Raw genomic sequence first — 15,041 nt, forward strand, 5'->3', positions numbered from 1 at the left:
TATAGGTCTAACATTTTTCCAGTTTTCTGTAGTAAAATATACACAAATTTTACATTTTAACCATTTCTAAGTGTGCACCAGCCATTAAGTACATTAACATTGTTGCCTGACTGTCATCACAGTGCATCTCTAGAAGTTTTTTGTTTTCTTTTTTTTTTTGTTTTTGTTTTAAAGATTTTATTTATTTATTTGACAGAGATAGAGACAGCCAGCGAGACAGGGAACACAAGCAGGGGGAGTGGTAGAGGAAGAAGCAGGCTCATAGCAGAAGAGCCCAATGCGGGACTCCATCCCACAACGCCGGTATCATGCCCTGAGCCAAAGGCAGACGCTTAACCGCTGTGCCACCCAGGCGCCCCAGAAGTTTTTTGTTTTCTTAAACTGAGATTTTCTAGCCATTAAGCTATAACTCCCTATTCCTTCCTTCCCCAGCTTCTGGCAACCACCATTCTATTTTCTGTTTCTATGAATTTGGCTACTTTAGTTACCGCATCTAAGCGGAACCCTACAATGTGTGTCCTTGTGAAGTACAGCGATACAATATCGGTCCTTATGCATCTAGCTTATTTTACTCAGCATAATGTCTTCAGGCTCCTAAATATTGTAGCTTGTGTCCAAATTTCATTCCTTTTTAAAGCTGAAAATATTCCATTCTCTCTATCTATCACGTTTGGTTTATCTTTTCATCCATCGATGGACATTTAGGCTGTTTCTACCTTTGGGCTATTGTGAATAATGCTGCTATAAATGCAGGTTGTACACATATCTGTCCTACCTCTGCTTTCAATTCCTTTGGGAATACCCTCAGAAGTAGAATGGTTATGGATTGTATGGAAATTCTATGTTTACATTTTGAAGAACCACCACACTGTTTTCCATAGCAGCTGGACCACTTTACATTCCTACCAGCACTCGCTGCTATTTGGCATTAAGCATATTGGGGACTCAAGCAAGAATCTCCCTGCTGAATCCAGTTTATTCACAGAAATATGAGAGACAAAATGTTTTTTTTAGGCCACTAAATATTGGAGCGTTTTCTTACAAAGCAATAGGTAACTCAAACAGAAGTTGGAAACTGGAAGTGGGATGATGTACTTACTAAGTTCAACAATAAAATTATTTCTCATCCTGTTACATTCAACAAAAGTCATACATATTAATGAATGGATTAAAATAAAAAATAATGCCAAATATACAGATATAAGATCTTTATTGAGACCTTAAAGATCTGACAACATATTTCTTAGACCCACCATGTCAGATAAGAAAATTTCTAAAAATATTGCAAGAATTGTCTCACAGTACTTTGATTCTACATACAAGGTGCAGAGAAGATTAGTTCAGAGATATTTAAGGACATGGCATTTTTTTTTCTATTTTCATGAACTCTAATAAGATTTATAGATGATAAGTTGTTTAGAGTCTGGAATATTAGAAAAATTTCAATTAAAAGGCTGTTTAACTTAAATAACTTTACATATTCTAATTGTGTTTTTCAATTGATAGCACCTGACAATAAATTTATAAATCTTGTATTATTTATATAATAGCTATAATATCTTCCCCATTTTTTTGTGTGTTTATGTCAGCTGAAATTATGAACAGGTATTGTTATTAGGATTAAAGAGGTAACAAAGGTACTTCAATAGTATTAAAATTAATAAAGTAATGCCATTTAAAAATGTTTTTTACTTCTACCATTTCTCCTTAGGAATATTTTAGTGAATCACATTACAGTGTGATTATATGTTTTGTGTTTTTTAAATTACAAATTAAAAACATTTGTTTAAGACTTTAGTTTTTACAAATTAAGTTTTACTTAACATTTTGATACCATGAATCATAGATTTAGCTATATTGTATATATGGCTTTAAAGGGCTTGATTCTAGAAAACTTTTTGCTTTTTTTCTTTATTATTCTTATTAACAGGAATAACCAGATTTTTCTTATTAACAGGAATAACCAGATTTCACATGAACAAATGCTGTATGGCTGGTGAAAGTAGCTCAGCCTATTTTTGCTTCAATGCTATTTCCATCTGTAGAAAGAACCTTGCATAGAGCTGAAATTATTGTATTAATCTGCTAAAAAGCAATCTTAATCACTCATCAAGCCTTGATTTCTGTATTTGCATTTTCATGAATGTATATTAACTTATTGTTGTATATAAAAGTACACATTTGTGGATTAACTTTATTAAATTTAAATGTTTGTGATATCCCAGTGAGCATAAAACCTAGTAACCTGGTTGCATCTGTTCACATAATTGATTTCTGTATTCATAGGGATTCTGAAACACTAAACACATGAGCAGTTATCATTAAGGCAGTTTCACAGGCCTCTAAATGTTGTGTTCCAATGATCCACAAACTCTTAAAAGAGAATATGAAGAAAGACTTAGCAGTGGCTTTGAATATCATGAATAGCTGTTACTTTTTTTCTCTGATTCATGGAAATGAATCACTGTATATTTGCATTAGAGCATTCACTTCCATTGAAAAAAGTATTTTAGCAAGAGGAAAAATGTTAGTTGAAGATTAAACATTCACATTATTTGAGAAACTGCTGACACACTTCAATAAATGAAAGTTTAATAAGTCTAAATATTAAATATATAGATTTTAAAAAAAAAACAGCTTTCACCTTTGTGTTTATATAATCATACTCATTTGTGCTGGGGCACAGGCAAAGGCAATTTTCCACAAATTATTCTAAGAAACCACTGGATTGATATCCACTGGTATCAAATACCAGATGGATAATTGCTTACAGGTGTTTGCATAGAATAATTCTATATAGCAATAAAAATATCAATTCCTATTATTCTTGTTTCCTAAACTGTCTCAAAGTTAGTAGCTACATATTAATAGGAATTTCAGCAATAAAAGTTTCTATGTCATCAATTTTCCAAATTAAGGGAGCAACAAGATTAGAAAGGTTTTTTTCAGCAGACTTTAAAACATTTTTAGAGCAATATGCATTAATTTGAATCACCAATTTGTTAATCCTAAATGTGTATGTGTCAGGAATGTTGTGTGTCTAGAGTTATATAAAATAGGTTTTTGGAAACATTGCACTAGCCACATTTATTTGAGGATGAAGTTCTTTTTATATTTTAAATTGTAAAAAATAACTTCAGAATTACCATGGCTAAGATTTTTCCACTTATTTTTTTCTGTTCAGATTCAGAGAGGAAAGAGAGATTGATGGCATTATTTAGTTTGGACATTGTAGCCTAGACTTCTTGTGACAATCTTTTGGAGATCTTAGAGGAAGACTATTGTTGCCAGCTTTTACTGGGGCCCAAAGCAGGAGAACACTCTTCAACACGCCCAGATAGCAAGGCAGAAACTCTGTCAAGTTGACTTAATAACTCAATAGATACAACACCCCTTATATATTCTGTAGTAAATTCGTTCAACGTATGGAGCTTCTGGAAATCTACCGTAAAATAGAATTCTCCAGATAACTATTCTGTTCCTGGTAGAGAGCCCCAGGCTTGCTATCGAGCCAGGTAAAGACAGACTAAGCTCCTGAACTTGTGTTGCCAAAAGGCCATGCAATCTGAGCTTCCATTCATGAACTGACCCGTTAAACTAAAAGGCAGAATATATACAGCAGCACTCAGTACTATGTGAAAGTAAAACATAGACTAGAGTGGATTTCAGCTGATTCTGTTGCATAATCAGTGCCTGAAGCACAGATATTCCCCACTGCCCTTACATTGGCACATTTCCCTCAACTTAGCCCTACTGGCCTCACGTGGCTTTCCACATACAAATGTCTGAGGAATGCTGGCACCATGTATGTAGACCTCAGGAACATTATCCCCCTCTTCAGCAGCGATCCTGAAGTAGAATGAGCGGGACTGTGAAGTACGTATCTGGTTGTTTATAAAATTAGAGTTGCCAGAGCTATGGATCCCCTTAAATCCATGGACAGTCTCTAATGGTTAGGCTAGATGGCAAGGGTGTTAGAAGAACAAGACTGAAGGGACAGTGACAAGAGGCACTGGAAAGAGGTATAAAGATGGGTCTTTAATAATGGGAACAAGAGGTAAGGATGACCAGTAAAAGACATACCCTGCAAATGAGGGCTTTAATGATAATAAGACAAGTGATAGGACTCAAACTCTTTGATATAACTTTGTCTCTTTCTCCATCTCAGCATTCCTCAATATGATCACTGATGAAGAGTAATGGTAGCAGGACTGCCATTGAAATAATGCATGGGCTAACAATACAGGCTTCTGTATCTCACGATTCATCTGCTCCTTCTAATTGCTGAGTGTCCAACTTTTAAAAAACAGAAACCAAAACTAATCATCTTGTAGGGCACAATTTATCAGTGCATAGCAATAGGCTAATTACATTGGACTTCATTGTGGAGGGTGTTGAAAGGAATGCTTCATAGTGCTTCCACATGTCTTATGGCAACTCTTCGATAATGTCTTTCAAGGATATCTACACAGCAAATAGCCTTGAAAGCTAAAGATACTATTTTCTTCTGGGTCAGAGGGCAGATTTGTTTCTTAACCAATATAGCAAAGATAAAAGACTTCCCCCAGGGCAAATATGGGCTAGTTTTCTCAGTCCATTTTTAAGCTCAGGGTTCTGTTCTCTGGCTTTAACAAAGAACTCTATAGCATTCACATGGGCTCATTCTGATTCAAATGTGTGAGACGGGAAGGGGGACGAGAAACTGATATGTACATGAAGCTCTTACTTCCTGTGATGCTATAAGTAATAAACTGTCTAAATCCATCTGGACTCAGATTCCTTATTGATAGAATCTATGGAAGTATGGCAAGAAAACCTAGAATCTCCCTGCTGTGTGGAGATTGTTTCACTTGGTAGAGAACGTCTCATTGTAACACACGGTTGTACTGCCCACAGTTCTGCCAGCACTATTCTTGAAATTACTGTGTCCATTCCTTACCATCAAGTTTCTCTATGATACTGAGTCTAAAGACTATAACCTAAGAAATAGGCTCATGCCTGCAAGCTGTCCATTATCATTAAAAAAATTGCAGTTAATTATGGGATTAACTACTGAATATTCAGAGGCAGAATTAGTTGAGTGACAACACTTACCAAAGCACATCTTGTGTGCCACAAAAGCCCTGAACTAGCAACCAATATATAGTACCATTTCTCCCATAAAAGCCAGAATACACAGGTGTGGGAAACAAGGTGTGGATGAAGACATGGCTTCTTCCCTAGTACCCAAAAGTCTCTCTTTCAGCATTTTACTCCTTGAAATTTAAGAGTTTTGTTGGATTAGGGTTTTTTTTTGTTTTTTTTTTTTTTGAGGAGGAAAAATGTCTACTACAAAACAAAACATTATTTGCATTAAACTGGAAATTAAGACTCCTACCTAACCACTTTAAGCTTATCATGATACTGAATCAAGACAAGGAATGGCATATTTTGAGAGGATGATCATTTCTTAATATTTCATTTTCTAGAGTAAAAATTCTAGGAGACTGTAGTAACTGCTTACAGTCAGTTAACGGTGTATGTAATCAAGGCTTTATCTTTAGTCTCTTGTTCAAAAGAGGAAAAGTGGAATACATTGTTAGCTTCCAGCAAATAAAGGGACCCATGAGAGAATCTTCTTCTCTGACCAGGATTCTCTTCTAGTACTTTCTCTGACAGACATTAGAAGTTGGGCATGCTCTTTGCTGGTCTAACTCAGTATTCTTAGATAAAAAGCTATCCTATTTCCCAGTGGCTTATTTATTATTAAGGTCAATCTGACAGAAATTTGAATGTAGTTTTTTATTGGTTTAACTGATTGAATTATTTGGGGTTTCTTCAGGAGCAGACTGTGATATGAGGATTTTCATAAAATTGGTTTATTTATAAGGTGTTCCCAGGAAACATTTGGAGGGAACGGGAGAAATTAGAGAAGGAATGAAAGCCAACATAGTGTGTCTTATTAAGCAAGTTACTATGGTGAACAACTGAAGATAAATCCTGCTTTGAAACTAAAGTACTCCATTTAGAGCACACAGCTGAGTTAACTCACTTGGAGGCATGTGGCCTGGGTATGTACTTACCAATTCCTATCAGTCACTGATCAAGAGCTGCTCCCAGGGGCACTTTAATTCATTGGCACTTCCATGTGACATGGGCATAAGAGGTTCCAGAGGCAGAGAACACCCTCAGGGAAAGAGACACAGAAAGTGGTAGTTTTAACTTAGTTTGATAGGACAAAAAGTTAAATACTGACAGGACATTTGCAGTGCACTGACAACATCTACCACACATATAATTTGCTTAGTGACACAAAATTTATTAATCCTAAGGTATACTCTGTCTAATAATTCAGATCAGAGCAAAAAGCCTATTTTTGTGTTTTGTTATATTTTGTTTTGTTTCCTCAAAATTCTTTACTATCGACATCATTCATGGTAAAATAGCAAAAAAAATGAATATTCAAAATTCTCTCATGAAGGTTATAATCTTATGTCAAGAGCTAGATTATTATATCACATCAAATAAGGTCAATGAGATAATTACATGGGAAAGTGCTCTGTAATGTTTGAGTGCTATAATGATTTCAGTTAATTAATTCCATAAATTCACTCACATTTAAAGATCAAAAAGCACTGAATGTCTTAACAGAAGAGCTGGAAAATTAATCAGGTAAATGGATTTATTTTCATATATAATGTTTTAAGATAAAAAGCATTTCTTGGAAAAACCCACCCATAATATGAAACACATTTTATTTCATTCTCAAACATATTTCAATTTTAATACCTCACATTTCACACCAGAATATAAGATACAACCAGTTCTTCCATGTTGAATGTGCCTTATAAGTATGTAAGGTCATTTAGCAATGCTTTAAATGTAGTGTAAATGTTACATATTCTAGCCTACATGAGTCATATAGCTTGAAACATTGTGAAATTTTATAGAAAAAAAGTTAGAGAAAATCGTTGCATTAGTGAAAGAATATAACTGATGCACAATAATGAGGAAATCTAGCAGAAGTAAAACCCATTGACAAAGAATACTTTTTTAAAAAATATACCTGGTAGGTACAAATACATCATAAAATGATTGGAAAAGTTTCAGTTATTATGGATTATCTACAATAGCTGCAGTTTTACTAAATTCTATCTTTAATTACCAATGTATTTGCTGTAACGTGGACACTAATGATTATATATGGTAGCAGGATCCATGCATTCAAAAGTTTCTTTTCTTTTCAATAAATATATATTTCATTCCTGCTGTATTAACCCTAATTAAATTAAATTTAATATGAACCACACTTTTAAAATATGCCTGCTATTTATTTTTCACTGGCTTTTTATTTTTTGAGGTCTAGTTATAACCTACAAGATCAGTGACTAAAAAATTTTATGATGGGAAAAAAAATCATGATGAGTACACTGCTCAATGAAATCGAAAAATAGAAAATTACTTTATGACTTTGTAGTGGAAATGAAATACCTATTCTGAAAATTGAAGATTTTAGTGTAGATTTAGAAAATGGATAATTTATCCAAAATTTTATATTCTAATATCGCAACTTAAGATATATGTATGTATATAACTATTTACAGTTAATATAAATATTATATTACATATGATATTAATCATATATAATTATATAAATTATGAATTATATTGTAAGTTATAAAGTATAAATTATATAAATATATATACATAATAGCATCCTAAAATCACCTTGAATGTGAAGGATATTTTAAAAATTGGAGTAGAAATCTTTAAAACAACTTTATGATGGCCAAAATGAAGTTTAAATACTACAATGCTATTTTTGAAATACACATCAGATTAACAACAACAAAAACATTGACTTTAGACTAAACGGATTTATATTTTAATGACTTATGTTTCTAAATATTTCCAATTTCTACATTTTGCATGCATTTCTATAAAAATATGTTCTCTATAAAAGTAAATAATTATAAAATGGATCTTTTAGCATCACAATTGATAAACCTTAAAAAGTCCACTAAAATATGGGGTGCCTGGGTGTCTCAGTCATTTAAGTATCTGACTCTTGATTTCTGCTCAGGTCATGGTCTCAGAGTTGTGAGATTGAGCCCCCCTCCATAGGACTCCACGTTCAGTGTAGAGTCTGCCTGTGATTCTTACATTCTCCCTCTGCCCCTCCCCCTCTCTCTTCCTCTCTCTAAATAAATTTAAAAATAAAAGAAAAAATCTACTAAAATATGAAACATTTTACTATAAATAAAAACCTATGGTGAATTTTAAGTCAAAAATACTTGGCTCTTACCAGCTGCAATTTTTATCATTAATGAATTCCATGAATTCCTCAGTAACTGTTCTGTGATATCAGGCATGCTGGTTGGAGGAATTCTTGCTGAAAAGAAAAAGGATATACAAAAGAAGAAAAATGTATGAAGAAAAATGTGTTAGTGCTCAAACCAGGTGAAAGAGAAATACACCTGCCAGATAATCATAGAATTATTTGCAATATAGTGAACAGTTGAAAAAAGGAGAAAGTGAAGGATTCAGTGGTTAGTGATTCACAGCAAACTAGGGAAAAGCCAAAAGACAATGTAAGGAAATATAATTACAAAATCTCAAACAGAACATAATAATATCCTTTCTCTGCCCCATGCATACCACCAACACCCCTACTAGGTAAGATTGGCTTTCAATAGAGATTAGGGAGAGCTGTGGAAGTTTATTTTGTTTCATAATGACAAAATACATATATTTCGAACAAGGCTTTAAGCCAAGATCCATTAGACATGTAAAGCAAGAGAAATTCTGCACTGTATAGAAGATAAATTCATGCTACCTCATGTTAAAGAAATTCACTGGCCAATAAATAAATCCCTGAGACTCTGGCTGGTGACCTTCAGTAAAAAAGTTTACTGTTAGTAAAAGTTTTATCACCAGAGAACATCTGGTGATTAACAACAACAAAAATAACCAAATTTTCTAGTCACTATATGACCTTTAAATCATTCTATGTGCCTCAAATATAGAATAATTATAGATAATATTTAAATATTGTAAAGTAATGGCTTGGCTCAAAAAAAGTAAAGAATATAAATTGAAGTGCAAACATAGAATAATTATAAACGATTTGTAAATATTAAAAGGAGTTCCTTGGGTTAAAAACAAGTAAATATTAGAAAAGGAAGTCCAATAAAAATAGTTTAGGGAAGTAAAACCATGGGCCGTGGGCACCCTGGGGCCTGGTTCTGAATGTAGGCAGAGAGCTCTGGAAGGGTACCAGGAACTAACTTTGGTCTAGTCAGGAAAAGACCAAGAACCACTACTGGGAAATCAGGTGCTCCACTGTAAAAGACAGTAACTATAAAAGACAGTTATCATTTTTGTCTTTCAGAATCTAAAGTACATTCTTATCCTTGGAGATTTCTTTGATATATGACTGTGGAAGTCAAGTACCAGTTCCTACCCTGGAAGCTGAAAATGCACAATAATTGGGTTCTCAGTCTAGCTTGCAGGCCTAGTAAAGATTTGTTGACTTGGATTCTTCCAATCACACACACTCATGACAGATTTGAGATTAATGTGCAACCTACTTGCATCTTTGCCCATAAATTCTTGCCATTTTCTTTTCCTGTCTCTATACATGAACTGTTGATTTTAACCAAGCTCTCACCTTATATTTTTACACAAGGTCACACATATAGTTGCTAGGGCAAGAATATTGCTCCAGCAATGCTGACATTGTGTCGCCAATTTTCATCTCTTAATTGGATCACTATTATGATTTCTCCCATGTGAAAAAGAGTCTTATTTAGTTACATTTCACCTTTTCAGGCTTCCATCTTTGTTCTCTACTACCCTTTAAAAGAAGTCATTGATAGATTTGCTTGAACACAATGACTATAAATTCTCTCCAATTTCTCTTGACTCCATTTCAATAAGGATTTTTTTCCCATGCCACTCCACTGAAACAATCCTTGTCAACATCAACAATAACTATCAGTTTGCTAAAACCAAACATTTCACTATGTTTGTTCTCATTGTTTTCTCTGTGGTGTTTTAAAGAGCAATTACTTCCTTTTCTTTTGAATACACTCTCTGAACAGAATGGAGTTATATTTGAGGATTTTAAGTAGATTTTCATGACTTATGTTTAACAAAATCCCTCTGGCTGGGGTGTGGATAATACTGAAGGGGAGATCACTTTTTCCCTTGCTTTATATAAGTGGCTTCTATATAAATGGCTTCTCCTTGTAGCTTCTTTGTTGTGTCTCCCTCTTCCTCTAAATCTTTAATCAAGATGTAACTTAGGACTTAGCCTTTGGATTTCATCTCTATCTACATTTACTCACTTGGTGACTTCACTTAGTTCCTTGGCTTTTACGTCTACCTATATTCTGTTCTTTGCCAAGACTGGCTCTCTACCCTTTATTACAGAAATGGGTATCTACACACTTATTAAATCTGTCTTCTCGTATATCTAATAGGCATCACAAATTTAACAAGCCTAAGACTGAACTTCTGAAAATCACTCCTCATAATTTAGAGCCACTCCATCATTCCAGTTCCTCGGGACACATGCTTCACAATCATCTCTGACTATTCAATACAGATATTACATCTAGCTCAGCAAGTGCTGATGTTTCTACCTTTAAAATATGTTTCGGATCTGAACACTTCTCTCTCCCTGTCATATCAAAATGCTCACTTCAACAGCGCTTTCACTGCTTTGGCTCCTGCTTCCCTTCAATATTCTCTATCCAGCAGCTAGCGGGATTGGGTTAAACACACAAGTCCTGTCACTTCTCTGATTAAAACCCTCAAATATTGTCCTAGCTCTTAATGAAAGAGCCAAGTCTTTAATGTGGCCTACAGGTTCTCAAGCAGCCTAGACTCTCAGCACAAATAACTTCATTTCTCCTTCATTTCCTCATGAAAATTTCATCCAATATTGCCTTCACAGTAAGACTATAGTTTTGACTGCAGTGGCCTAACAGTCACATTCCCTGATTTATTTATCTCTATGCCACTTATCTGTGTACCTATTTCTGCTTATTGTCTATTACTCCCTTTTACAATGCAAGTTCCAGAAGATCAGAGATCTTTGTTTTCATCTGTCATATCCCTAATATTCAATAGCATTCTGAAATATAGTAATTTATTGTTAACTTTATATTAAACAAATGAAGGAATAACTGAAATTATAAAAGAAAGCTAAGACCACAAAGTTTCTTCCTAGTGTTAATGTACCTAAAGGTCAAGTGGAGTAGCATGGGTGGTGGCTCTGGTAGATCAAAGAAGATGAAGTTTGCACCAGAGCAGTGACAGTCCATAATGCCTTTGGTAGTTGTGGATAGCATGAGTCCCTATGGAAGCAAACATAGGTGGACAAGCTGCAGCTTCTAGTATTCAGCCTGGTTTCTATTCCTGCACTTGGCTTTTAAACCCCCTTGCAATTTTTAAGCTCTATGTATATTCTAATATATTTGTGATAGTCAATTTTCTATGTCAGCTTGTCTAGGCCATGGCACTCAGTTTTTGGTCAACTATCAATACAGATGTTGCTGAGAAGGTACTTTGTAGATGTAATTAACATTTAAATCAGTACACTGAATAAAGCAGATTATACTCCATAATGTGGATGGGCCTTACCCAATCAATTGAAGGCCTTAAGAGCAAAGCCTGAGGCTTCCTGAAGAAGAAGGAATTTTGTCTTCAGACTAGAGCAACTGTAGCTCTTCCCTATATATCCAGTCTGCTGGTTTCCCCTACAAATTTCAGACTAGACTTGCAGCCTCCACAAATAAGAGAGAGAGACAGAGAGAGAAAGAGTCTATACAGATATGCTATACATTCTGTTTCTCTGGAGAATTCTATGTTTCTGCTTCTCTGTGTATTCTATTGGCTCTGTTTCTCTGGAGAATTCTGGCTAATACAATATTCCTTCCCTGAAGTTAGCTAGCACTGGTTTTAGTTACTTTGATATACAAATTAATACAAACAAGTGTCAAGAACTAGAACCAGAGAGAATTTAGGAAGAGGTAAATTGTGATCAAGCACTTGGTGTAGTTTGGGCTCAATTGCCATGAAATTACACATGTAATGTGGGGAGAGTGGATGTTTTTCAGTAAATGTCATCAAGTAGCAAAATGCTTAACTAAAATGTCATTAGTGAGCAGTATTTATGAAACACCTGTTACAGGCAAGGCCTGGGGAACCAAGTGACCACTGCCATAGGTTGCTATCAAGACTGTGAAGAATTAGAAGACTGTTGCAGGAAATGAATATTCATAAGAGTGCTGTCAAGTTCAAGAGAATGACAAACTCAGGTGTCTAAATGTTTGCCTCAGGCACTAGGGTGTTTAAAAGAACATCAAAATAAATTTTCTCTCACACCTGGAATACTAAGCTAGAATTTAGCATCAGTTGAATTCACATCATTTAAAACTTTAGTAAATAAAGAATAAGGCAGTGATTTAGAAACACCAGAACTCCATAAATTGAAATGGAAATACATGGGAGTATTCAAAAACCAAAGACATACATGATTAATGAGATTTTCTTACCAGTCCTTTTTTTTTCCCCTACTGCATAATGATGGTGCCTCAGCCTCAGTAATGATTCTGCCTAATTGTCTATTGAGTGTTTAGGTTGCAAAAAGTTAAGTTCACTTCCACTACTCATCATTTATACAGATCTATAACTAAACTTTAATATCAGCAAGATCAATGTGTAAATTCCAAGTCAAAATTTAATATAGAAAAAGTTATACAGAAAAATGAAAACATTTCATATATAGGCAAAATGTGGGGAACAGAACTAGAAATTGATTCTGAGATTGAAAGCTTAAAACAAAAATACTTCTATTTGAGTTATATGTATCAGTATGAATGTACTTACCTGACAAATCTGAATTTAATATGCTAGTATTGAAGTATGATGAAAATCTCATATTTGCTGGGTTAGTTCTGTAAATGTGGACTCAGTGACTGCCCCTGTAACATAAAGTTAACAGAAATTCCTTAGAAATTTGTGGAGGAAGTATTTTAATGCCTTGGGGAGGTTAAGCTCCTGGAGTGAATTTATCATTTGGAAATTGCTAAAGTACCTTCTAATGTTATCTGCCTATAAAGATCTACAGGGGGTATATGAAAAATTTTCAATTGTTCTGTAAACTTAAAACCATTTGGAAACCATACAATGTATTATTTAAAAACCAACAAACAAACAAACATGAGTTGTCACTACACACCTATCTCTTGGCAAAAATGAATAGAGATAACATCAAAAGCTAGCAAATTTGTTGACAAATGGATCACTCATACATTGCTCTCCAGAATGTAAAATGGTATAGTTTTCCTGAAAAGGTTTGGCAGTTTCTTTTAAAAAATTAAACCTGCAAATACTATGCATCTCAGTAATTGAACTTATAGGCATCTATTCTAGAGAAACAAAGGCATGGTCACACAAAATCCTCTACTTGTGTGTTTATAGCAGCTTTATTCATAATAGCCCCAAACTGGAAACAGCCAGATACGCTTCAATGGCTTACTAGTTCAACTGTAGTACATTTATTCGTGGAATACTACTCAGTGGTGATACACAAAATAGCCTGAATAGGAAAAAGTCAAATCTAAAAGGTTACAAATGTGGCTTCTCAAGGCAAATCAAAGAGACATTTATAAAGGCTTTGAAATGCTGAACTACCCTCGCATTAGTCCCATTGTCCATTTGGAGAAGTCATATAAAATTTCTAAAACTCCCCAAGATAGTGATGAGGTGGTAGTGGAAACAAGGTGAGGATAAATTGATCCTGATCTATTCCCCAACCTCTGCTCCTTACTTATATAACTTCTGTTCTCTCCTTCAATTCCAACCACGCCTGACTCCTTACTCTGTCTCAAACATGCCAGGAAAGTCTTAGTTCAGGGTCTTGGCTTTATTGCTCCTTTTGGTACCCGCCCCTGACACACAGTCCCATTTCCCACATGGCTTGTTTTCTCACCTCTTCAGCTCTCGCTTTAAATGCCATATTTTCAGGGTCAGAAAAAGATGGCGGAGGAATAGGGGACCTTTTTTCAGCTGGTCCCTGAATCGAGCTGGCTATCTACCAGATCATCCTGAACACCCACGAAATCAGCCTGAGACGCAGGAAGATACATCTGGATCTCTACAAATGAACATCTCCAGCGCTGAGTATTGAGGCACAAAGCAGGGAGCCATGAATCTGCGCACAGATATTGGAAGATAAAGGGAAGGGGGAGGGAGCCAGGAAACGGTAGGCACCTGCGGAGCAGGCCGGACTCGAGGACCGGCACCCACGAGAGAGCAGACTGAGACCATGAGCCTGGGAACGTGTGTGATCAGACTGAAACCGGAGCTCCGGAGCGCTCACTGGAGCTGGACTGAAACCAGGAACTCGGGAGTGCACGCATGTCCAAACTGAAAACCAGAGCTCCAGAGTGCAGACTCAAACTACACTGAAACCGGGAGCTCGGGAGCGCATGCGCAAACAGACTGAAAACTGGCGCTCCGGTCGGAGCTCCCCCGCCCGACCAGACTGAAACAGGGAGCTCGGGAGCACGCAGGGGAACCAGGGGTGGCTGGCGGTGTTAGAAGCACAAAGGACAGAGATGTGCCCGCCCTGGAAGTGAGGGCTGGGAGAGTGGCTGTGGGGCACACAACCTGGGATGCCGCAGGATTTTTAGCATCACTGACAGAAACAGAGTTAAAGTGGCCAAGAGAGCTCAGTGGAGAGAGGATTGCAATCTCTCTGTTCTGAGACAGAGGCTATGATATGGCCACTGCTGCTCTGACTCTCAGAAGAGCCACAGAAAACCGCCAGGGAAAGCTGCCAGAGAGCAAAAGCCCAGAAATGCCAGTTCACATTGTGCCCATCCCCATCCTGCCTCGCAGGGGCCAGGGCAACTCTACCCAAACAGGGTTGCCTGAGTATCAGTGCCACAGGCCCCTCCCCCAGAAGGCAGGCTGAAGAATCAAGAAGCCCACATCCCTAAGGTCCCTATAAAACAAGTGCACACTGCCTGGGTCCTGGTCAATAATTT

At 36.0% G+C, this 15,041-nt stretch overlaps 1 pseudogene; it reads right to left on the reverse strand.

Moving 5' to 3' along the window:
* Positions 1-15,041, reverse strand: part of LOC105241859 — a 164,285-nt pseudogene that overhangs the window by 141,838 nt on the left and 7,406 nt on the right.

Source organism: Ailuropoda melanoleuca, chromosome 11 (assembly GCF_002007445.2).
Source record: "Ailuropoda melanoleuca isolate Jingjing chromosome 11, ASM200744v2, whole genome shotgun sequence".
Lineage (NCBI taxonomy): Eukaryota > Metazoa > Chordata > Mammalia > Carnivora > Ursidae > Ailuropoda > Ailuropoda melanoleuca.